The sequence below is a fragment of the Argentina silus genome (assembly GCF_951799395.1).
Source record: "Argentina silus genome assembly, chromosome: Y".
Taxonomy (NCBI): domain Eukaryota; kingdom Metazoa; phylum Chordata; class Actinopteri; order Argentiniformes; family Argentinidae; genus Argentina; species Argentina silus.
The window spans coordinates 12,661,892-12,685,998 of NC_139654.1; the positions used below are offsets into that span (position 1 = coordinate 12,661,892).

A 24,107-nucleotide genomic window follows, 5' to 3' on the forward strand; every position below is an offset into this window, starting at 1 on the left:
CTGACCTACGTAAGTCACCCTCACCCTCACCTACGTAAGTCACACTCAACTACGTAAGTCACGCTCACACTCACCTTACGTAAGTCACCCTCACGTAGGATGATTTATGTAGTTGAGGGTGAGGGTGACTTATGTATATTAGGGTGACTTACGCAGGTGAGTGTGACTTATATAGGTAAGTCACCCTCACCTACGTAAGTCACCCTCACCTACGTAAGTCACAAGACTTACATTGCAGTGAGTGCATACATTTCAGTATATATGGTCCCAGCAGGAATCAAACCCACAACCTAAGCGTTGTTAGCGCCATGCTCTACCAACTGAGCCACAGAGGACTTACCATTTGAGCCACAGAGGACTCACTGCCCAAACAGACAGGAGAGACCTGGGGTGCACAGGCACTCTTTTCAGCAACGATCATGTGCGCTTGTGTAAGACGAAGCAAGAGGAAAAGCGCACTTCTAGAGAGAACCCAGAGAGAGAGATACAGCATACAGGACCAATGTTGATTTATAAAAATGGAGAGACAGGGAGGAGACAGGGACAGATTATAGTTGTCATCTCCAGTGTGTGTACGGAGGCCACAAAGTAAGGTTTCCAGTGATTGTCCTGGTCAGCTGGGGGAGTGTCCAAGATAGGGGATAGTACGAGGAGGTTGAGGTTGAGGGTGGGGGCTGTGTTTGGCTTGGATGTTTTCAGTAACTAAGGCCTCCATAACAGCTCGTTTCGACTCCAGAGTCTCGAAGTTAGCGCTGAGGCCCCCGATGCTCTGTATGTTAGCGCTGTAGTAACCAAGAACATACTCCCCTCCCAGGAGAGGGATCTCATCCTTATTCACAAACACCTGTACAACCTCATCGTTCTCTGACAGCTCGTCATCTTTTACCCAGACAAAGGTGGCATAGTCTGACTGGCACTTAAAGCCAACCTTGTAGAATCCTATCCAGTCCCAGGTGGAGGAGTGGAAGTCCTCCAGGATGGTGTCGGAGAGAATTGCATCCTGATCAGCACTCCACTGGCCCTCAGGACACAAACGCACCAACGGACTGTCACACTGCTTCCTCAGCTCCAGGTTGAAAGTTCATATGACAGGTTTGTGAAACGCCGTATGATTACCATATGGATAACGGTGGTTTCGGAGGGAGTGGTGGGGGAGAGCGAGAACAAAGGTACAGACACATCTTGCCGACAGGAAGGTGGATAAGTGTGAAATATTGAACGCCGATTGATCAATAAGAAAGTCTCCCCATTATTCTTTCTCTCTCGCCACCTCTCATGTAAGCACAAGCTCGCAGGTGGCACAAGCCTTTGTGGCGCCTACCATTTGTGGTTTCATCTCTATAAAACACAACCCTAAGAATCGCCTCTTCAGACTTGCGCTAAACAGACCCCCGGATTTACGCTGGGCTGCTGTTAGGCTCTTGTCTCTTGTTTGCAAGCAATAATAAATACCGGACTCAAATATTGTGGCTACTCAGGACTTTGTTTCTTGAATCTCACCTCCGAAGAGCTGAAGTACAGAGTGGTAAATCCTAGACATCCACCACAATACGCCATAGGATACGGTCTGTCCATGCAGGCCTCCTCTTCTTACCGCTGGTATTATAGGTCTCGGAGTTGCGGTCAAACTTGTAGGTGGGTTTGAACATAAGCGGCCCCTCCTCAAACTCCTGAAGAAAAGGTTCCTTCTTCCTCATCATCAGCAACTGGTCTCTTGGCAGGTTGAAGCGTCCGCTGTTGATGGATGAACGGAGGAAGTGCATACCGTGCATACAGAAGTTCAGATCACCAAACCAGAAGACCACCTTGTGGTCCAGGACATGTGGTGTGTTGTACATGTCAAAGTCTTGCATGTCCAGGATATGCTCAAACTCATCAACGCGCTGCAGGGCGTAGTTCATATGTGCCGCGAGGTGACAGTTCAGAAAACACACCATGTGACCATAAATGGAGAAGCGCACAGACACACCTCCTTTATTCCCCCAGTAGCCAAAGATGCCGGTGTGGGTATAGGTGTTCTGGATGTCTCTGATGAAGGGAACATGCACTTGCTTGGCAAACACCAGGAGCAACAAGTCCTGCATCCTCACAGAGGAGACCTTGACGTAGCCCCGGGGTGCCAGGGTGTCCGTGAGCAGATGGCTCCAGGAGTTCTCCACTATCAGGTTAGAGATGAACCTCACAGGAGTGGCATTGACCTCCTGCAGACCAATCACGTAGAGGTCTGTGGGGGGCTGGTTGTCCAGATGCAGCAGGGAAGTGACATCACAAGGAGGCTCAGCTGTCGCTACGTTCCATGTGACCATATGCAGCCTGCAGTTCTCCTTCCCTGCTCCTCCACCTCTGGACCTCTCTCACCCATGTAAGTCACCCTCAACTACATAAGTCACCCTCACCGACGTAAGTCACACTCGCCTACATAAGTCATCCTCACCTACGTAAGTCACACTTACCTCCATAAGTCACCCTCACCCTCGCCTACCTACGAAAGTCACCCTCACCTACGTAAGTCACCATCACACTCACCCCCGTAAGTCACACTCACCTACGTAAGTCACCCTTGCCTACGTAAGTCACCCTCACCTACGTAAGTCACACTCGCCTACATAAGTCACACTCGCCTACGTAAGTCACCCTCATCTACATAAGTCAACCTCACACTCAACGACGAAAGTCACCCTCACCCTCACCTACTTAAGTCACTCTCGCCTACGTAAGTCACTCTCACCTACGCAAGTCACTCTCACACTCACCTACGTAAGTCACCCTCATCGATGAAAGTCACCCTCACCTACGCAAGTCACCCATACACTCACCTATGTAAAGCACCCTCACCTAGATTCAAGATTCAAGATTCTTTATTTGTCACGTGCATACAAGTATACAGTGAAATGCAAAAGTGACAGTGCCACAGAATAGTGCAACAGAGTAGTGCAACAATAAGTTTTAAAATAGAATAAAATAAAATAGAAGTACTAAAAAATATAAACAGTATGAACAGTATAAACAGTATAAGCAGTATAAACAGCGGTGAAGCAATGTACGCAATGGAATGGCAATATACAATGGCAATGACAGGTTGACAGTACAGATAATTACAGTGGAGGATGAGTCTGCAATGGATGATTATGTGTGTGCATATGTGTTACGATGTCAATGAGTCTGTGAGTGACTTGAGGGGGGCACTGGTGGGGTCATCGTTGATGATCCTGATGACATGGGGAAAGAAACTCAGTCTTAGTCTCTCCATTCTTGCTGCATGACAGCGAAGGCGTTTGCCTGACCGCAGCAGCTGGAACAGTCCGTTTTTTGGGTGGTGAGGGTCCTTCATTATCCTGTAGGCTCTGGTCCTACACCTCCTGGTGTACAGGACATGGAGAGGGGGGGTTGGAGCTCCCATGGTCTTTTCTGCCAGGCGTACCACCCTTTGCAGAGCTCGCCTGTCCTGGGCCGTGCTGTTAATTATTATTATTAATTTATTTATTTTTATTAACAGGAGAGAACTTGGACAGGGGGTAGTGGGGGTGAAGAGGTTTCTAGGGTATGGGGTAGGGTTAGTACAGGGGAGGTAGTGGGGGTGAAGAGGTCTTTAGGAGGGACTGTTAAGATGTAGCCTGATGAGATGGGTTTTCAATCTACGGCGGAAGATCGGTAGTGACTCTGCAGTACTGACAGTAGTGGGAAGCTCATTCCACCAGCGGGGCGCCAGGACAGTGAAAAGCCGTGACCGAGTGGCGTGGCTGCTGCATCTACATAGAGGCGGCGGTGCCAGGCGGGCAGCCGAGGTGGAAGAGCGGAGTGATCGTGCAGGGGTTTGGGGGCTAACCATTGCTTGCAAGTAGAGAGGGGCTGTTCCCTTTGCCGCCCGGTAGGCGAGCACCAGGGTCTTGAATCTGATGTGAGCTGCTACCGGGAGCCAGTGGAGGGTGCGGAGGAGGGCGTGACATGGGAGAATTTGGGGAGATTGAACACCAGACGAGCGGCAGCGTTCTGGATGAGCTGCAGAGGTCTGATGGCGGAGGCAGGGAGTCCGGCCAAGAGTGCGTTGCAGTAGTCAAGGAGAGAGATTACAAGTGTTTGGACCAAAAGTTGTGCTGCTTCTCTGGTGAGGAATGGACGTATCCTTCTGATGTTGTAGAGGAAGAATCTACAGGAGCGTGCTGTCGCTGTGATGTTCGCCACACAGGATAAGTGGTTGTCAAGGATCACCCCAAGGTTCTTGGCTGTATGGGAGGAGGTCATAGTAGAGTTCTCTACTGTGATGGAGAAGTCTTGGAGAGGGCAGGCTTTCCCTGGGAGGAAGAGCAGCTCAGTCTTGTCGAGGTTGAGCTTGAGGTGGTGGGCTGACATCCAAGCAGAAATGTCTGCAAGACATGCCGAGACACGTGTTGCCACCTGTGAGTCAGAAGGGGGGAAAGAGAGAAAAAGTTGAGTGTCATCTGCGTATGCGTGGTTCAAGAAATTACAGAGGCGAGAGATTTTGTATAGAGAGAGAACAGTAAAGGCCCAAGGACAGAGCCCTGGGGGACCCCAGTGGTGAGGGCTCGTGGAGAGGATCGCTGTCCTCTCCACGAGCCCTCACCACTGGGGTCCCCCAGGGCTCTGTCCTTGGGCCTTTACTGTTCTCTCTCTATACACCTGGTAGGAGCGACCGGCCAGGTAGGATGCAAACCAGGAGAGTGCAGAGCCAGATATGCCCAATTCTGAGAGGGTGGAGAGAAGGATCGGGTGGTTTACTGTGTCGAATGTAGCGGACAGGTCCAGAAGAATGAGAACAGAGGACAGGGAGGAAGCTCGAGCAGAGTGGAGAGCCTCTGTGACAGTGAGGAGAGCAGTTTCAGTAGAGTGCCCAGCTTTAAAGCCGGATTGGTGAGGGTCAAGGAAGTTGTTCTGAAGGAGGTAGTGAGACAGTTGGTTAGAGACAGCACGTTCAAGGGTTTTAGATAAGAAGGAGAGAAGGGATACTGGTCTGTAGTTATGGACAGCAGACGGGTCAAGAGTTGGTTTCTTGAGAAGAGGCTTGACTCTGGCTGTCTTGAAGGCAGCAGGGACAGATCTTGTGGAAATTGATTAAGGTGGTAAGGAACGGAAGGTGGTGGTTGCAGGTGGTTGCCCGCTTGGATGTGACTAGTTTTAGAACATCATTAGGGGAGAGGGGGGAGAAATCTGATAAACCAGAGACTGGGTGTTGCACAGTGGTTTTGGGAGGAAAGGTAGCATTGTTGGTGAGAGGTAGAGGGAAGGAGCTGCTAATGTCATCAACCTTCTTTTCAAAGAAAGTGACAAAGTCATCGGCAGACAGAGAGGAGGGAGGAGGGTTGAGGAGTGAGGAAAATGTGGAGAACAGTTTCCTTGGGTCAGAGACAGAGGATTGAATTTTGGAATGGTAGTATAAAGCTTTAGCAGCTGATGTAGATGAGGTGTAGTTGAGGAGGACAGAGAGATAAGGGTCTAGATCAGGGGTGGGCAAACTTTTTGGCTCAGGGGCCACATTGACTTTTAAAATTTGACAGACGGGCCGGGCCAGCACCAGATGCATACATATCAAACATAAACATAAAAAAGGCATTACAGTGTTAATACTTACATTTACTTTTAGTGGGAACAGTGTTGTTGATCACCCTTTTTGACCAGTGCATCGAAGTCTGGTGTTAGTTTTGTTGTGGCAATTCTCAGAACAGATCTGAGGTGTTCATCACTCAACTGGGATCTGTGGGGTGCTTTGTTGGTGTTCATCACGCTAAAAGTCTGTTCACACACATACGTAGAGCCAAACAACATCCTCTGTGCCATCTTCTGGATGTTTGGAAATTTGGCTGCGCTTAATGAAGCATAAAACTCATCCAGTTTAAGAGAGTTGAACTTCTCCTTTAAGACGGTGTCACATTGGAGATCAATCAGTTCCAACTGCAACTCCTGTGGCGCCGTTTCAGGGTCTTGTGTGAAGGGACATGACACCAGCTGAAGTGACTTCCTGTATTTTTTCACATGTCGAGGGGCCTCTTTCAGTGTAGCCAGTGTGGGGAAATGAGCGAATGACTTGTTTGACATTTGCTTTGAGAATAAAGCTAGCTTGGTTTTGAAGGCTCTGACGTTTGTGTACATTTCATGCACAAACTAGTCTTTCCCTTGTAGCTTCACGATCAGCTCATTCATGTGTGTCAGTATATCCACAGCAAAAGCTAAATCACAAAGCCAATCTGTGTCACTCAGCTCAGGAAAATCGTCAGCTTTCTCAAGTAGCTCCAAAAATGAGATAATCTCCTGTTTGAGCTCCCACACTCATACTTTCCCCAAACTTAACCAGCGGACATTAGAGTGGTAAAGCAAGTCCTGGTGATCAGCGTCAGTTTCTTCAAGAAACATAATAAACTGACGATGCTGAAGTCCCCTCGCTTGAATAAAGTTAACGAGTTTTACAACTGGCTTCACTACGTGGTCAAGCTGCAATACGGATTTACACAGTGCTTCCTGGTGGATTATGCAGTGTAGGAAAATTACCTCCTGCTCAGGGTTGTCCTCTTTCACCCTCTCCTGGATTCTTTTGAGCAGCCCGACGTTTTTTCCAGTCAGATTTGGCGATCCATCTGTGGTAACGTTGGCGAGTGTACTCCAAGGTAGCTTGTGCCTCTTGATGACCCCCAACACGCTGTCATACAAGTCCTCTCCCCGCGTTTTCCCCCTCAGGGATTCCATGGCCAAAAACTCCTCCGTTATCTCAAATTTGTCATTAATCCCTCTGATAAAAATTACAAGCTGAGCGGTGTCCTTTATGTCATTACTTTCGTCCAGTGCCAAGGAATATAATGTAAATGACTCCGCTTTTTTGTTTAGCTTGCTAGCTAAGTCTTCGTCAATTAGCTCAACACGGCGAGTCACTGTCTTGCGTGACAAGCTAATTTTTTTAAATTTGTTCTTGCTCTCAGGACACAAGATACCTGCTGTCTCTACCATGCACTCTTTGAGAAACTCCCCTTCTGAGAAAGGCTTGCTGGTCTTTGCTAATTTGAATGCCAGCAAATGACTTGCCTTCGTGCTTGATTCTTGGATGACAGTTTGTCGGATAAAGGTGTTTTGCTGAGCCTGCAAACTAGCTGCCAACCTCAAAGCGGTAGCTGTCCGTTCTTGCGTTGACTGGTTGTTAGCGTAATTAGCATGTTTGGTGGAAAAGTGACGGCTGATGTTGTATTCCTTTAAAACCGCAATGGTTTCTTGGCAAATAAGACATACAGCCTTTGACCGGACTTCAGTAAAAAAGTATTTAGTTGCCCATTCCTTATTAAACACTCGGCACTCACTGTCGACTTTTCTTTTCTTTGGCCCACTCATTGTTGCAGATGGGTTCAGAACAGTAGCAGAGTAATAACAGAGAGTAGCCCGGGCTCCGCAAAATCAAGTCAATGTATCACTGCCCCTTAGTGCGCCACCTGGTGGAACGCCAGGCATTACAGGACAAGGTCAAATGAATGCAGTTTAGTAATTTAATTAATATTCAACCCTCAAATCTGTACCAATCTTCGGCGGGCCGGATTAAAAAGACAAACGGGCCGGATGTGGCCCGTGGGCCGTAGTTTGCCCACCCCTGGTCTAGATCATCAGGAAGGCTAGATTTTCTCCATTTCCTCTCAGCTGCCCGGAGCCCTATTCTACAAGCTTGCAGGGTTTCAGACAGCCAGGGAACGCGTGGAGTGGATGGTGCCGGCCTTGAGATCTGTGGACAGAGAGAGTCGAAGGATGAGGAAAGAGAGGACAGGAAGGTGGAGGAAGCTGCATCAGTGGATAGAAGAGAGAAGGATTCAACAGAGGGTAGGGTGGATAAGACAGAGGAAGAGAGAGCGGTGAGTGAGAGGGTGCGCAGGTTGCGACGAGAGGATACAGTGTGGGTAGAGACTGGCTGGGAGGGTGAGCCTTTGAGAGGGAGGGAGAAGGATACAAAATGATGATCAGAAACCGGAAGAGGGGTAACAGTGAGGTTTGAGGTATGGGAGGATCTTGTGAAGACAAGGTCGAGCTGATTGCCCGCCTTATGAGTGGGAGGAGAGTGGGACAGGGTAAGGCCGAAGGAGGAGAGAAGGTCAAGTGCTCCAGACGAGTGAAGCTTCTCCGACTGGATGTTGAAGTCACCCAGTATTGTGAGCGGTGTGCCGTCCTCAAGGAAGAAGCTGAGAAGGACATCCATCTCATCTAAGAAGTGGCCAAGCTAACCTGGTGGACGATAGATAACAACAATGTGAAGTTTGACAAGGGAGGTGACAGAAACAGCATGGAATTCGAAGGTGGATATGGACAGGTGTGACAGGGGAAGGACATTATGTGACCACTTAGGCGAGATGAGGAGTCCTGTTCCTCCTCCTCGACCAGAGAGTCTGGGGGAATGAGAAAAGGAGTAGGCATCAGAGAGGGCTGCCGGAGTAGCTGTGTTTTCTGGTGTAATCCATGTCTCTGTGAGAGCAAGGAAGTGGAGGGACATGAAGCAGGCATAGGCTGAGATAGCCTCTGCTTTCCGAACCGCTGATTGGCAGTTCCAAAGTCCTCCCGTGACAGTGAGGTCGTGGTCAGTTGAGCATGGTGGGTAGATTAGATTGGAAGGGTTGTGAGTGGAGGTGTAGCGTCGATGTGTCCTCCTGATGGATGAAATAACAGGAATGGGGAGAAAGCACATTGTGATTTTTTGCCGGTATAGAGGGAGAGGGTTAGTGGGAAATATAGGATATAGGCAGGCTCAATACACTCAGGGTAATGAAAGAATTATCAAAATACAATAAAAATACTTAGTAGTATGGCCTTCCTCTCAGGCCTTCCTCGATGGAGTCCACAGATAGACTCCTTCGTCTTCGTGTCAGGAGGCTGTCGCTCTGCGATCGTCACGATATAAATGTAGATTCTGTGATTGCTGATGACAAGCAGGGTAGCAGCCCCTCCCACTTGACGATCAGTTAACGACTAGACCACTCACTCAATCCCAAGTGTATTAGTCCTGGTCCAGGGTGAGCAGGAGTTAAATACCTGGCAGGATAGTGTTTAGGCCCTCCCACTGGAGATTGATAGCACTTCACAGCAATTGACTTCAAACAGATGGCTTCCACCCTCACCTACGTAAATCACCCTCACCGACGTAAGTCATCGTCACACTCACCTACGGAAGTCACACTCAACTATGTAAGTCACCCTCACCTACATAAGTCACCCTCACCCTGACCTACGTAAGTCACCCTCACCCTCACCTACAGTGGGGGAAATAATTATTTGATCCCCTGCTGATTTTGTTATTTTGCCCGATTACAAAGAAATGGGCGGTCTATAATTTTTAGGGTACTTTTATTTTAACAAATAGAGACAGAATATCAACAAAGAAGTCCAGAAAAAACACATTATATAAAGTTATAAATTCATTTGCATTTGATCGAAGGAAATAAGTATTTGATCCCCTACAAACCAGCAAGAATTCTGGCTCATACAGACCGGTTATATGCCCATGAGGCACACAGATTAGTCCTGTCACTTTAGGAAAAGTACTCCTAATCTCTGCTTGTTATGGGTATAAAAGACACCTGTCAATAGAATCAATCTCTTCCATTCCAACCTCTCCACCACCATGGGCAAGGCCAAAGAACATTCAAAGGACATCAGGGTAAGAGTTGTAGACCTGCACAAGGCTGGAATGGGCTACAAGACCATCAGCAAGAAGCTTGGTGAGAAGGAGACAACTGTTGGTGCAATTATTAGAAAATGGAAGAAATACAAAATAACCATCAATCGCCCTCGGCCTGGAGCTCCATGCAAGATCTTGCCTCGTGGGGTAAAGATGATCATGAGAAGGGTGAGGGATCAGCCCAGAACTACACGGGAGGAGCTCGGTAATGATCTCAAGGCAGCTGGGACCACAGTCACCAAGAAAACCATTGGTAACACACTACACCGTAACGGATTGAAATTCTGCAGTGCCCGCAAGGTCCCCCTGCTCAAGAAGGCACATGTACAGGCCCATCTGAAGTTTGCCAATGAACACCTAAATGATTCAGAGAAGGCTTGGGAGAAGGTGATGTGGTCAGATGAGACCAAAATTGAACTCTTTGGCATAAATTCGACTCTTCGTGTTTGGAGGGAGAGAAATGCTGAATGCTACAATCCCAAGAACACCATCCCCACCGTCAAACACGGAGGTGGAAACATTATGCTTTGGGGTTGTTTCTCTGCTAAGGGTACAGGACGACTTCACTGCATTGAGGGGCCAATGGACGGGGCCATGTACCGTAAGATCTTGGACGAGAACCTCCTTCCCTCAGCCAGAGCACTGAGGATGGGTCGTGGATGGGTCTTCCAGCATGACAATGACCCAAAACATACAGCCAAGGCAACAAAGGAGTGGCTCAAGAAGAAGCACACTAAGGTCATGGAGTGACCTAGCTAGTCTCCAGACCTTAATCCTATCGAAAATTTGTGGAGGGAGCTGAAGCTTCGAGTTGCCAAGCAAAAGCCTTGAAATCTTTAGGATTTGGAAAGGATCTGTAAAGAGGAGTGGACCAAAATCCCTCCTGAGATGTGTGCAAACCTGGTGACCAACTATAAGAAACGTCTGACTTCTGTGCTTGCCAGCAAGGGTTTCTCCACCAAGTACTAAGTCATGTTTTGCTTGGGGATCAAATACTTATTTCCTTCGATCAAATGCAAATGAATTTATAACTTTATATAATGTGTTTTTTCTGGACTTCTTTGTTGATATTCTGTCTCTATTTGTTAAACTAAAAGTACCATAAAAATTATAGACCGCTCATTTCTTTGTAATCGGGCAAACTAACAAAATCAGCAGGGGATCAAATAATTATTTTCCCCACTGTATATGTTACTTTGAAACTGTTTGGTTATTTTGTTGACACTCTATTCTCATTCTTCCAATGTGCATTAATGTGAGGTTGTGCGCTAGATAAAGGTTCTGTTAATACAGCACAACATAATCGTGACCAGGTTCTCCCATTTAATGTCTAATGTTCACATGCATCGTTAAAGAGACGTAGAGTGAGTAAGGGTTCAGCTATTGGCCTGAGCGTAAACTCCTCCAATCCGATTTATCTTAACTTGAGGGCATGGTAAAATAACATTTTGGGTATTCTTAATGGAATCTAGGATCTGATATGATCGATTGTCTGTCACACAGGGATGAGCAAAGCATTGTAAATCATCATTAACCATGAAACATCTGTTGGAGTCAGATACAACGTAATGTTAACTTGTGTTAGTTGGTCACGTGACCACTAGTGGAGAGTCCGCTGTATCATGTCCATCACTGAAGATGTACTGGGGAATAAATATGTGTTTTTATTCTTAACCCATCCAGTCCTTTCTCTATTCTTCAGTGTTTTTATCACAATTCTTCAGAAGTACACACACAGGAAGTTGTAATAACAGATCCTGGTTTCCTGTCACATTGACAACCTGGAGGAGGAGAGAGGAGCCTATCAATAACACACAGACACACACATTTGCCCATTCTAAATGCTCTTGCAGTAAAACTAGTGTGATGTTCCTCAGTGTGCATAGGGAATGGCTAGTGGACTAGCGTACCGTCTGATAGGTGATGACCAGCTGGACCACAAGAAGGGCGTAGAACACAGCGATGGTGGCGATGTTCCTGAGGAGAGAGAAAAGACCTCCATCAATGCAGACCTCCATCAACCCAGACCTCAACACTCATATGTTTCACTGGATATTCCAAACATGCACACACGCACAACAAGGATATCAACAAGTAGCTCCACTACATGAGAAACAATTGATCACTACTTTGAAATGTTTCCCCAAAAGCTTAATTTCTAGCACTAAGGCTTATTGTGGCTGATGAATGAAAAGAAAAAACAGAGAGAAACAAAGTCACTCACCAGAAGTCGATCTGGTACTTTTTACTCAGAACCCTTTTGTCCTTCCGTGACAGGTCCGACACACACAGGTACTTCTGCATTGGGCAGGAGACGGGTGTCAGAACCAGATGATACAGACCAGGGTGATCATCAGAGGAGGCTGATGGAGGTAGAAATCGGAGGATGGGCTCATTGTAATGCATAAAACGGAATAAGGAATGGTATCAAACGAACACGTGTTTAATTCCATTCCATGCATTACAATGAGCCCATCCATTTACCTCCACCAGCCTCCACTGGTGATAATGACCTTAAAATAGAGGCTTGACATAAGGGGAATGGGGCAGCAGACCTTGGTGCGGATGATGTTCTTGTCTGAGTAGATGTCCGCCAGCGTGTCGTTGTCATCTTCCTCCACGGAGCTCAGAGACTCATGGTGACTACGCCCGACGGTCTCTAAAGAACGCTCTGACAGAGGAGAGGGGGAGAGAGAGAGAGGGGGAAGGGAGGGAGAGGGAAAACAGTACGTTAATACTTTGGCTTGACTGTAAACATGTGACTGAGGATTACATTTCTCATTGTGATGGTTTTATTAAATTTTTTGGATGGAATTCAGAACATTTTGAGGGAAATATTGTTCAGATTGTTCTTGCGTTGATTTTGGCCAATGATGTCTAGTAATGATCATACAATTTGTCATCAACATTTTCACTCACATTCCCTTCATGTCTCTCCCCATAAACAGTAAAAATGTGATTTTGGGCACAATGATCAATGCACTGTTTCCTTACAGTTTCAAGGGAGGCTGATGGAGGTAGAAATCGGAGGACCGGCTCATTGTAATGCATGCAATGGAATAAGGATACCATCAAGAAGATATTCTGAATGGATCTGATTGGTTGACTGATCGATCGTGGGAAGTGTGTCACCAATGTGGATGGCCAGGTGGTGTGAGATGATTGGTCTGTGAAGGGGGAGCTATTCTGCCCCCCTTCCTTGAGATCCCTTCACCCGATGGGACAAATGGCTGTGAGCTCTTTGGGATGTTTTATGAAAGGTGTCAAAGCTGTGATGTCATCAGTATAGAAGTGATAGGATGAATTATGTTTGGTCTCCTTGCAAACAGTTCCTTATTTAAATACTTCAGTCTATAAAACAGAGGTAAAAGGACAGATTCATGGTCTTTGTTCTGGTGTTTGGTTCTCGTCATGAGCTGCGAGTAGTATTGTAAGAGTGACCTGTGGTCATCTCTCTCCCTCCCTCCCTCTATCTATCATTTACCTTTACCATAGAGGGTAGAATGTAACATTTTCCTATGAAGTATTTGCCTTGTAATAATTGTATAAGTATACAGTATTATTAAAGCCTCATTTGATTCATTCTATTTGACAATTCTTGCACTAATTCAGGACAAACTCAACAATTATTTGCACATAGTGATAATTACATTACTTGGAGTCAGATTATTAATATTAGATATGCTTTGCTATTAAAATAAAGCCAAATTTCCTTGCCAAACTTTCACATGGAACTGCCATCTTAAATAAGGCCTACATCTGCATTTGATAACTTCCTGTACTGATGAACAAAAACAGACGAACCAATGAGAGACAAGGGCATTGCATGGCCCACCAATCAGGGGCCAGTGTGGTGAAACGCTGTGGTACAACCCCATGATCACACATATGCTGCAATAATTATTTTGTACCAGCGTGTGCGTCTGCCTGTCTGTGTGCGTGTGTGACGCTGTATGTGCGTGCGTGATGCATTGTGACTCCAGTGTGCTGGCTACATCTGTATGATGTGGTCTAGGTGTTTCATACCCATATATCCGTAGTTGGCGTCTGCTGATGCTATGCTGTCTGTGATGGGAGGAGAGAGAGATAGAACCAGAGACACAATACAATACTTAATTACACTGGTCAATGTCAATGTGGTGCGTTTACACACACACTTTGGTGAGATCAGTGGAGATAGAAATCGGAGGACGGACTTATTGTAATGGAACGCATTGGAATGTATTACATGTAATGTATTACAATGAGCCCGTCCTCCGATTTCTACCTCCACCAGCCTCCTACACACAAGACAGACCAGACACTAAAACACTAGGTCACTCGCACACTCATGCACACAGATCAAAACATTGTTGTTCACTCTCGTAAGGCAAATGTACACGTGTATACACACACACACACTCACTCACTCACTGAAGGAGCCATATTCATAGGGGGAGGTTGGTGTCAGGCCCTTTCCTGTGGTAACAAAGGAACAGATGTCACACAAACACATACACACACACACACACACACAGAACAACATGTATACATGCACCTGCAACACCAGTTGGTAGTCTACACCCTTCCACAAGTAGACGCAGGGACACGCACGTTTGATACCATTCCTCATTCCATTCCATGCATTACAATGAGCCTGTCCTCCGATGTCTACCTCCACCAGCCTCCCCTCTATATCCCTCATCATGTGAAAAGTGCTAGTTGTTGTTTCCATACTCAGTATGCTTACCAAGATACAATAACGTAACAACACATGCTATGAAGGTCCAGAGTCAAAATAGTATTTTTTCCCCGCCCATTTCAAACACTTGAGGTGCAATTGATTTAGCTAACTGGGACGATACAGACCCAATGGAAGGGCAAACCAGAGAAGGGCACACCCTTGCTGAACAAGTTTAACCCAGCACATTTCAAAAGTGATTGGAGGAAAAGCAATACTATTTTGAGCCTGGTGTGATAGATGAATGGTGAAGTGAGACTGTGAGAACAGTCACGATTCCAACTCCATTCTTACCCAGGAGAGAGGCTGACAGAGACGACAGCATGGCGGAAGAGAGCGAAAGAGAGATTCAATACAGAAAGACGAGGAATACAAACAAATATTGATATTGAAAATAGAACCATAACTCAGAATTTTGAATAAGCTTCATCGATCTGATTTGAAATCTTATCTTTAAATCTACAGGGGTTACAGAGATAATGGTCTCCCTTGAAAACACCCCTCTAAAAATCCTCATTGTTGACAATGGAGTGAGCAATTGTAGTTGGTTGCTTGGATACCTGTTTCTGCGGGTGACATGGCAGCAGGGTTCAGAAACTCATCCCTCCTACACATTCTGAAGAAAAGAGGGAGAGAGAGAGAGAGAGAGCGTGAGTGAGAGGGGGGAGAGAGAGAGGGCGAGACTTGAGATGCAAAGCAATGTCCTTGAAGGAATCTATGGCCTAAACAGAAGAACTACAGTGCCCTCAAATCAAACAATTACTATGGGGTCAAAGTACAGATTCTCAGCTTTTATTCAATGTTTTATTTTTTCAGATTGGCCTCACCATTTAGAAATGACAAGCCTTTTATACATAGTCCCCTATTTTAGGGTTCCAAGAGTATTGGAAAACTGACAGGTGTTTCTGGTTAGTCAAGTGTGTTCCATCACATAATTTGTGCAGGCATAAGAGATCTGTCAATGTCTAGTATTGATTCTCGGCTTTGCGTTTGCTTTTGGAGCGATTGGTGTCTGACCAAAGAGACGTCAATGAAAGTCAAGGAAGCCATTATGAGGCTGGCATAAGCTTTTTTTTTTTTTTTTTTAATAATAAGCTTTTATTTATATAGCACCTTTCATACATAAGAATGCAGCTCAAAGTGCTGTACAATACTGCGCAAAAGAAAAAGGAACAGATTAAAAAACGAGAACAACCAAAACATCAGCAAAGTGCTGTACAATACAGCAGATTAAAAACAAAAACAAATATAACATAATTAACCAAAACAATAAAAGCAGCATCACTCAATCTAGTTGCATAGATAGTTGATCAAAACAATAAAATCAGCAGAGATAACAGCATAGATAAATGCTAATTGAAAGCTAAATTGAAGAGATACTGTAGGTTTTTAACTGGCGCTTAAAGATGTTTTCTGAGCGTGCTTCCCTGATTTCTAGAGGTACCATATTCCACAATTTAGGGGCATAGTTAATAAATGCCGCATCACCAACTTTCTTTTGGGTTTTGATAGTAACCTTCAATAAGCCAGCAGCAGAAGACCTGAGTGCTCGAGGGCGTATAGGTTGTCAGCGAATCAGTAAGGTAGGATGGTCGCAGCCCATTTAGTGCTTTAAATACGAGTAGAAGGACTTTGTCAGTTTTTGTCAGTCGCCTAGCAGCAGAGTTTTGAATTAGTTGGAGCCTGTCTAGAGACTTCTTGGGGAGGCCAGTAAAAAGTGCATTACAGTAGTCAAGTTGACATGAAATAAAAGCATGAATCAATTTTTCAGCATCCCGCTGAGTTAAAAAACGGCCGCACCTTGGCAATGTTTCTCAGATGAAAGAAGGCCGTCTTGGTCACCTTGCTAATGTGGGAATTAAAACTCAGATCAGAGTCTAAGATAACGCCAAGACTTGTAACCTCTGATTTAATCAAGGGAGTTAGATTCCCAAGGCTGTTTAAAAGCATAGCCAGTTTGTCTTTGGGGCCAAGTAAGAGGATTTCAGTTGTCCTCATTTAGCTATAAAAAGTTATTGTTCATCCATTTATTGACAGACAGTTAGTGAGGGGGCAAATAGCATTAGTATGATTTGGTTCAACAGAGATGTATAATTGAGTATCATCCGCATAGCTATGGAAGTTTACATTGTGTGCTCTGATAATATCGCCAAGTGGTAGCATATACAGTGAGAATATTAAGGGACCAAGGCAACTTCCTTGTGCACCAAAACGTATATCATACTCATCCGATACATGATCTCCAAGACTGACATAGAATTTTCTCCCTGTAATATATGTACGGAACCAGCTTAGGATGCGATCAGAGAGACCAACCCAGTTTTGAAGACGACTGATGAGGATTCTCGTGATCAATCGTGTCGAATGCTGCACTTAAATCCAAGAGAACAAGAACAGAGACCTTATTAGCATCAGTGTTTAGTCTGAGATCACTGAGAATTTTAGTGAGAGCAGTCTCTGTGCTATGATTAGACCTGACTGAAACTTTTCCAGAATCTTGTTTTCCCTTAAAGAATGCAGTGGGGACAGGGTGGTCAAGACAAGACGTGGATGAGTTGCTCTCGGCTACAGTCTTGTAAAGTTCTGCTGCAGAAATGCTCGTGAATTTATCCATTGTCACATGCTTATTACACGTTTTATTATAAGGGTCACGGAGTGTCAATAATCCCACCCCTAATGGTTATGATTTTATCGTTGAAGAATTTGGCAAACTCCTCACATTTCGAAGCAGAGGCTTGTGAGAGAAAGTCAGTAGAAGGGGCAGGATTTAGCAGCTGGTTAATAACAACAATATTCTACAGTTGCCAGCATTGTCACTAATCATCTTAGAGGAATGTGTTTTTCTTGCTGCGCGTACTGCCTTATTATAGTCAGCTATTCCTTATAAATGCCACAGTGAACCTGTAATTTGCTTTTTCTCCACTGCCTTTCCGCCAACCTGCACCTTCAGTTAAGCTCTTTAACAGAGTTTAACCATGGAGATGCTTTCTCACGTGACCTCTTTTTAACCTTTAGTGGAGCCACACTGTTTAGAGCACTAGACATGATATTGTTAAAGGCGTCTACCATTTCATGAAGCGAATAGGTTTGAATACATGGATTAAAATAACTTGTATGTATGTATGTACAGTATGTATCTGTGAATTTATGTTCCGCCGAATCATCTAGAAATCGCTTTCGCACTATAACTTCCTTTGTTTTCCTTGAGTCAAAGTAGTATAAAAAAACACGCAGAAATGGTCAGAGATAGGGATGTTAGATACTAAAAGATTTACGATGTGCAGCCCTCGTGACAGCATCAAACCTAGTGAGTGACATGTTGATTTCGCTCAAAGCTGTCAAGTAAGCCTGAGAATTCAATAGTTTTGGTATGACTTTTTTTTGTTTATATGAATGTTAAAATCTCCATTTAAAATGATCCTGTCATATCTAGTGATAGCAATAGATACTAGTTCAGTGAAAACCAATAAAAATAGTGGTAGTTGCTTTGGTGGCCTATATAGAGTAATGATAAGTACCTCTTTTGTCATGTCTAACTGACTGAAAGAAATTGTAATTTGGAGGGCATGTCTCAACTAAAGTTGCTACACCATCGATGGTAAGCCAGGTCTGTGGAAGTCTAGGATTTACCACTCTGTACTTTAGCTCTTCGGAGGTAAGAATCAAGAAACAAGTCCTGAGTAGCCACAATATCTGAGTCCGGTATTTATTGCTTGCAAACAAGAGACAAGAGTGTAACAGCAGCCCAGCGTAGAACCGGGGGTCCGTTCAGCACAAGTCTAAAGAGACAATGATCAGGTTCATCTTTTATACAGTTTAAACATAATACAGGCGCCGCCAAGGCTATCGGCTGATGGGCTTGTGCTTACGTGAGAAAGGGCGGGAGAGAATGAACAATGGTGAGACTCTCTTACTGATCAATCAGCGCTTTCTTACTGCTTAATCGCTGTTCAACATTTCACACCTATCGGCAGGATGCGCCTGTCACCCCATTATTGCTCTCTCTGACCACTCCCTCAGAGATCACCGCTGTTCATATGGTAAATCATACAGTGCTTCTCAGAACAATGGCTATAGAACCCTAGAGGTGTGGCAAGAGAAAATGTAATCACAGTAATTACACAAGTTCATCAGTCATATGAAAGTGTATAACCTGAAAATAGTTCTATGAATGTATTTTCCATAACAGGTCTCAGTTAAAAACATAAAATGCTTTTTCTCAGATATGAAATCATTAATAAAAAAAAACTCTTATTTGTTAGAGATCTGACATTTAGCAAAGCCATATTGATTGTGTCAGATTCAGTGATTTTGCTTGATGTCAGGTGAGTGTTAACTGTCTCTATAGTGATAACATTGTTCTGATTTCTGGCCTGCACTGGCTGGATTTTAAGATCTTCACGTCTGACTGGGGGAAGGGGGGGGGGGTACGCCGTGGTGGGGACATAAGGAGTTGGGCAGTGATTAGCCTTGCCTTGGTGACTAGCTGCCGGGGGGGGGGTCATGGATTTAACCCATTTACTCCTAAAACGCCTGCTAAAAACGGCTCTCAAAACCTATGGTATTCTAGGATAAATGTCCTTATCTCCTGAGGGTTTTCCGAAAAAATACTAAGAATTGTCAACGTCTACCAAAACCTTAATATCTAAGCCTCTGTAGCACATAGAAACATGAAATAAATTAGTAGTGCATGCTGACGACAGCCAGGAGTTTAGGCTCAAGAGCCTAGAGAAACATTCACCTCCTTTTCCCAGAGTTGGTATTGGGCCAGAGATAAACACTTTTTTGGGGCAGTTTGCTTGCTGAATTTAGCAGTTTGGTGAAATGCTCCTTTCATAGCTCAGAGCCATATTCTTTTCTAGCAGATATGTCATTTGTTCCAACATGTAAGATGACAGTTTTAGCACTCTGGTGGCTCTGTAGTGTTTCAGGCAGTTTATCAATTGTTTCACGTATCGTAGCACTGGGAATGCAGAGGGTTTTCATCATCCTACTTTTGATGTCTTTTATTGTGAGATCACCCACTAGGAGCAGGCTTGATGGCTGGGCTGGGTTGGCCTGTGTGGGCTTTGCATTAGCCTTGGTCAAGCTAGCATTAGCATTAGTTCTGGGCCCGTATCTCTAAAGAATTTTTGTGCAAAAAGTGGCTCCTAGCGGCCAAATTCTAAGAAAATTCTCAGAGGCATGACGTTTTCTTAGAATTTCCCCTAAAAGTGACACGAAAATCCCAGTTAATATAAAAGCTATTCCTCAAGAGTCCTAGCGCTTAAAAGGGCTCCTAAGGCGAGATCTGCTAAGAGCAGGGAAGAGGACTTTTAGTGGCTTAGGAGTTACCCTAAGCAGCTGCACAAAATGGCCAACAGAGGAGTCAGGAGAGATGTCCTGCAAACACTGGATGACAGGGAATTATTGAGACGCTACAGATTGGATCGTGCAGGAATCATGTTTGTGGTGGATCTCCTTAGAGATGCAATTACTTCACCAACTCGACGCCACAACGCTATTACACCGGAGAAGAAAGTAATCACAACCCTGAGGTATTTGGCAACAGGGAAAATGCAACAATGCAGCAGTGATGACTTCGGTCTGTCCCAATCCTCCGTCAGCAGAGTCATCACCCAAACACTGACAGCTTTGTCACAACCTAATATTGTGACACAATTTGTTTCATTCCCGCTGGATGCCCGCACTTTACACACACATAAAAGGGCATTTATGGACATTGCAGGATTCCCTGGCGTTGTGGGTGTAATTGATGGAACACATGTGAGAATAATTGCGCCATCAGAGGACGAGGCTGTCTTTGTTAACAGGAAGAATTTCCACAGCATCAATGTGCAAATAGTGTTCAATGCGGCCTGGAAGATTTTGGACATTGTGGCTAAATGGCCAGGCTCCACACATGATGCGAGAATGCTCTCCGAGAGTGGCATCAGACAGCTTTTTGAGAGACGCTATGTGCCAGCTAATTGCCACTTGTTAGGGGACAGTGGCTATCCATGCAAACCATGGCTCCTTACACCTTACCTCCAGCCACGCCAAGGGCCCCAACTAAACTATAACAGGTAAGCCAAACAATACAAAAATCATGGAAATGAAATGCAAGCAATATGTTAGAGCATCCAAGTAGTGCAATATTTCCATCAAATAATTAAAGGTCTGTATTCTATTGTAGGGCCCACAAGACAACAAGAGCGGTGGTGGAGCGTGGCATAGGCCAGCTTAAGAGGCGCTTTCATGTTCTCCACGGAGAGGTGCGGCTGAGGCCTGAAAAAGTCAGCAAAGTCATCATAGCCTGTGCAATATTACACAATATTTGCAAGGTTAGACAGATTGCAGAACCTCTGGAGGATGGCGATGAGGATGAGGATGGAGACAACGATGAGGATGGTGGTGAAGAAGATATTCACATTCCACAGGGGAACCTAGCCCAGAGTGGACTGCCTTACAGGGCAAACTTCACAAATTTACATTTCAGGCAAGCTGTAGCCCCATGTCATTTGAGAACTTGTGATGGTATTAAGAACTACCACAGTTTTACTGCACATCACCTGCAATTGTTAAATGCAAGACACAGAACACAATCTCGAAATGGTTTATTTTTTAGGTGTTCAATTTTAAGGCGGTAGTACTCCTCCTGAAGGGAAAGGACTTTTTTTTGTTGTTCAAACACATCAATTGTGAGTTGCAATCTTCTCTCCAGCAGGGATGCTGACGGAGCAGGTGCTGCGGATGGGAATGGTGTTTGATCCGCCGGGCTATCCTGAGTAGCAGCTGCAGATGGTTCAGGCGGCAAACTTGATGGGCCCGGTTCTTGTGATGGCTCCATGCTACAGAAATACATAGGCCTAGTTTAATTATTGTTTTGATTAAATTAATTTAATACAATGAGCATGGATAACACATGAAATGGCTTCTGCAATGAATAAACACTGTTGATATGAATAACCCTGTGTCCTACCTTTGCTGCATTTCAAGGGCCTGCATCATTGACGTGTCAATGCCTGTTGGCAGCCCGGTGACACTGACCTCAGAGTGTCCCAGGACTTGAAAGACAGTGTCGGCCACCTGGGACAGCCGCTTTGCAGGTGGTCCACCCCCTAGAAAGAAACAGTCAATGAACACAGTACTTAGGCATGTAAATTAACTTTGCCAGCAGGAGCAAGTTGCCAGATTATGTGGTAGGCCATAGTATTTTGCTCACCTGTGAGTGAGGATTCCCGCTTGTGTGCTGCAATCTCATATTTTGCCTTGGACTGCAGCACATACCACCTTTTCTCACAATCGTCGCCTGTCCGCACCACCAGTGGAAAAGAGGCATTGATTGTTTGGGATATTGTGTCCCAGGCGCGCCTCTTGCCTTGGCTAGTGACAGTTGGGCCAAATTTTCCTCGTAACATACCTTTATGTTCGTTCACCAACTGGGCCAGCAACAAACCTTGCTCCTCAGTCCAGTTCGGCTTGCGATTCCTTTTTTTCTCCATTTTCTGTGTTTGTAGGATATTTGTTAACAAGCCTTCATAAATAGACCAGCCAGCAATCACAGACATTGTTAAAAGCTGAGCTGTGTTACCCTCGTTAAGTTCACACTGAGTTGTAACGTTGCAATTTCTACTTCATTAAGGACAGCCCCTTGAGATAGGCCATCTTGTTTTCAATGGGGTCCATATGGAAGTGAAAGTACAAAATATGCCAGCTAGGATATTAATATGAGCAAATGAGACACAAATCATTATTTGAACAGGGTGTAATGAGCTTAAGTTTTCACATATTTTAGATTCTAATGTTAGGCTATAACCCCTACAGCTTACTATTCATTTTCCAGATATTTTCTTGAATGTGAAATATTATTTACAATTATAGTCTGCATAAGATTAGAGTGTATAATTATGTTTATTGATTTGCAGGGGTGGTAAGTAACGAAGTAAAAATACTTCGTTACATTACTTAAGTATTTTTTTCGGGGATCTGTACTTTACTTGAGTATTTTTTATTTGCTCCTACTTTCACTCTTACTCCACTACAATTTTTACGAAAATGTTTACTTTTTACTCCGATACATTTCCCCATGCCCCCTCCCAAGTATTCGTTACATTTCCAATCCGATGGAAATTTGCCACGATACGGCCCTCTCGCTGCCGCCAGAAATGATGAAACGGACAGGGATCACCCATGGCCATATCTTAAGGATATGTTCGAATTCACCGAAGTCAAGGGAGATTCTTATCGGGCTGAAATGTCTTCTTTGCCTGCCACGGGTGAACGACATTTCGGCATTCAAAAATTCACCCTCAAATTTGAGAAAACATAGAGGTTGAGCTAACTTTAATGTTACTATGTGCATTCGTTTAGCTAAAGTTAGCTAACGACAGAGCTAGCTAAGCTAACGTTAATCACGTCTCCACCACCACTCCACTTAAGTCTGGCAACGTTAACGTTAGCTATCGATAACGTAACGTTATAAAGAAACAGTCGGTCGGATATGATATGATATGAATATGATAACGAAATTAAATGCAACGTTAGCGGTATCGTCAGGGTGGGATGGATAATTTTGGACTGAGAGTGAGCAAACGTTAGCTAACTTGGCTATCATTGCTAACTTGGACCTCCTCGCCATGTCAAATTGCTGGCACACTGCAAAAAATGAAATAAATCTTATCAAGTGAAAATATCTTGTATTTGGTACAATTAGTCCAATATTGAGCAGAATTATCTTGTATCATCTTATTCCACTGGCAGATAATTTTGCTTATTTTTGTAAATAAATATGTTAATCTTGTTTTCTTAAAACAAGATTAAATTGACCAATATCAGGAAAAAAAAACTTGAAATAAGCAAACTTATCTGCCAGTGGAATAATTCAAGATAATTCTACTCAGTATTGGACTTATTGTACCAAATACAAGATATTTTCACTTGTTAATATTTCATTTTTTGCAGTGCAAGCCTTACAAAAAAATACTGCAGTTCAACTGCAGTTGTAATGATTACAGTATAACTGCACTTAAATATTACCGTAGTTGTTGTAATACTAATGATTGATTAGTATTGGTTAGTATTATGCAATGTTTTGGACACGAAAAAACGTTTTCACTGCAGTTCTATTTTTTGTAAGGGAAGCCACGTGTATAAGATTGTTATTGAGAAATTATGTTTAACAGTTTTATATTTAGGAAAATATATAAATATTATAAATTATATTTCTCTTTCTTGCAGAGAAAGCATCCCCATCAGTTAGAGAGTTACTCTAAATTGACTCAGAGTCACAGCAGCTCACAGAAGAGAAAGCTTCACGAAACACCTCCTGGCAGTGCTACCAAGCAGCTCAAGCTGGATATGTCTAGCAAGCGAGTGTCACAAGTGACCATAAACAAAGCAGTAATTAAGTATGTCATTGAAGGCCTTCAACCATTCAGTGTGGTGAACCTACAAGCATTCAAAGACCTGATCCAGGACCTCCAGCCCAATGCCACCATCATGTCACGTCCCACTCTACGGTCAAGTATAGCCGAAGCTACCAAAACTATGAAGAAGAAAGTGATTGCGGCAATGAGGGAGGTGGAATACATCGCAACCACCACAGACTGCTGGACCGCCAGGAGGCGCAGCTTCATTGGCGTAACAGCTCACTGGCTTGATCCTGACAGTTTGGACAGGCGCTCAGCAGCCCTAGCATGCAGGCAGTTAAAAGGCTCTCACACATTTGACGTTTTAGCTGGTGCATTAAATGAC

The 24,107-nt window shown here is 44.5% G+C and overlaps 1 long non-coding RNA gene and 2 pseudogenes across 3 annotated transcripts in view; 1 reads left to right on the top strand and 2 right to left on the bottom strand.

Moving 5' to 3' along the window:
• Positions 1-613: 613 nt before the first annotated feature.
• On the bottom strand, positions 614-2,459 carry LOC310823994 (inositol polyphosphate 5-phosphatase K-like; annotated as a pseudogene). Its single transcript has 3 exons — positions 2,454-2,459; positions 1,539-2,349; positions 614-1,015 (listed from the first exon to the last, which is right to left on the bottom strand). The product of its transcript is annotated as an inositol polyphosphate 5-phosphatase K-like (transcript).
• An 8,913-nt stretch (positions 2,460-11,372) lies between these two features.
• LOC310823995 (SID1 transmembrane family member 2-like) overlaps positions 11,373-24,107 on the bottom strand; it is a 28,338-nt pseudogene continuing 15,603 nt past the window's right edge. The window contains exons 9-15 of the transcript in view: positions 14,933-14,988; positions 14,601-14,678; positions 14,066-14,110; positions 12,208-12,323; positions 11,877-11,950; positions 11,563-11,629; positions 11,373-11,433 (exon numbers count right to left, since the gene is read on the bottom strand). The product of the transcript in view is annotated as an SID1 transmembrane family member 2-like (transcript). The remainder of the gene's footprint in view (positions 11,434-11,562; positions 11,630-11,876; positions 11,951-12,207; positions 12,324-14,065; positions 14,111-14,600; positions 14,679-14,932; positions 14,989-24,107) is intronic.
• LOC310823866 lies at positions 19,564-21,214 on the top strand. The gene is made up of 3 exons (XR_014554981.1): positions 19,564-20,437; positions 20,548-20,850; positions 21,079-21,214. It is a non-coding gene; the product is annotated as an uncharacterized lncRNA (long non-coding RNA).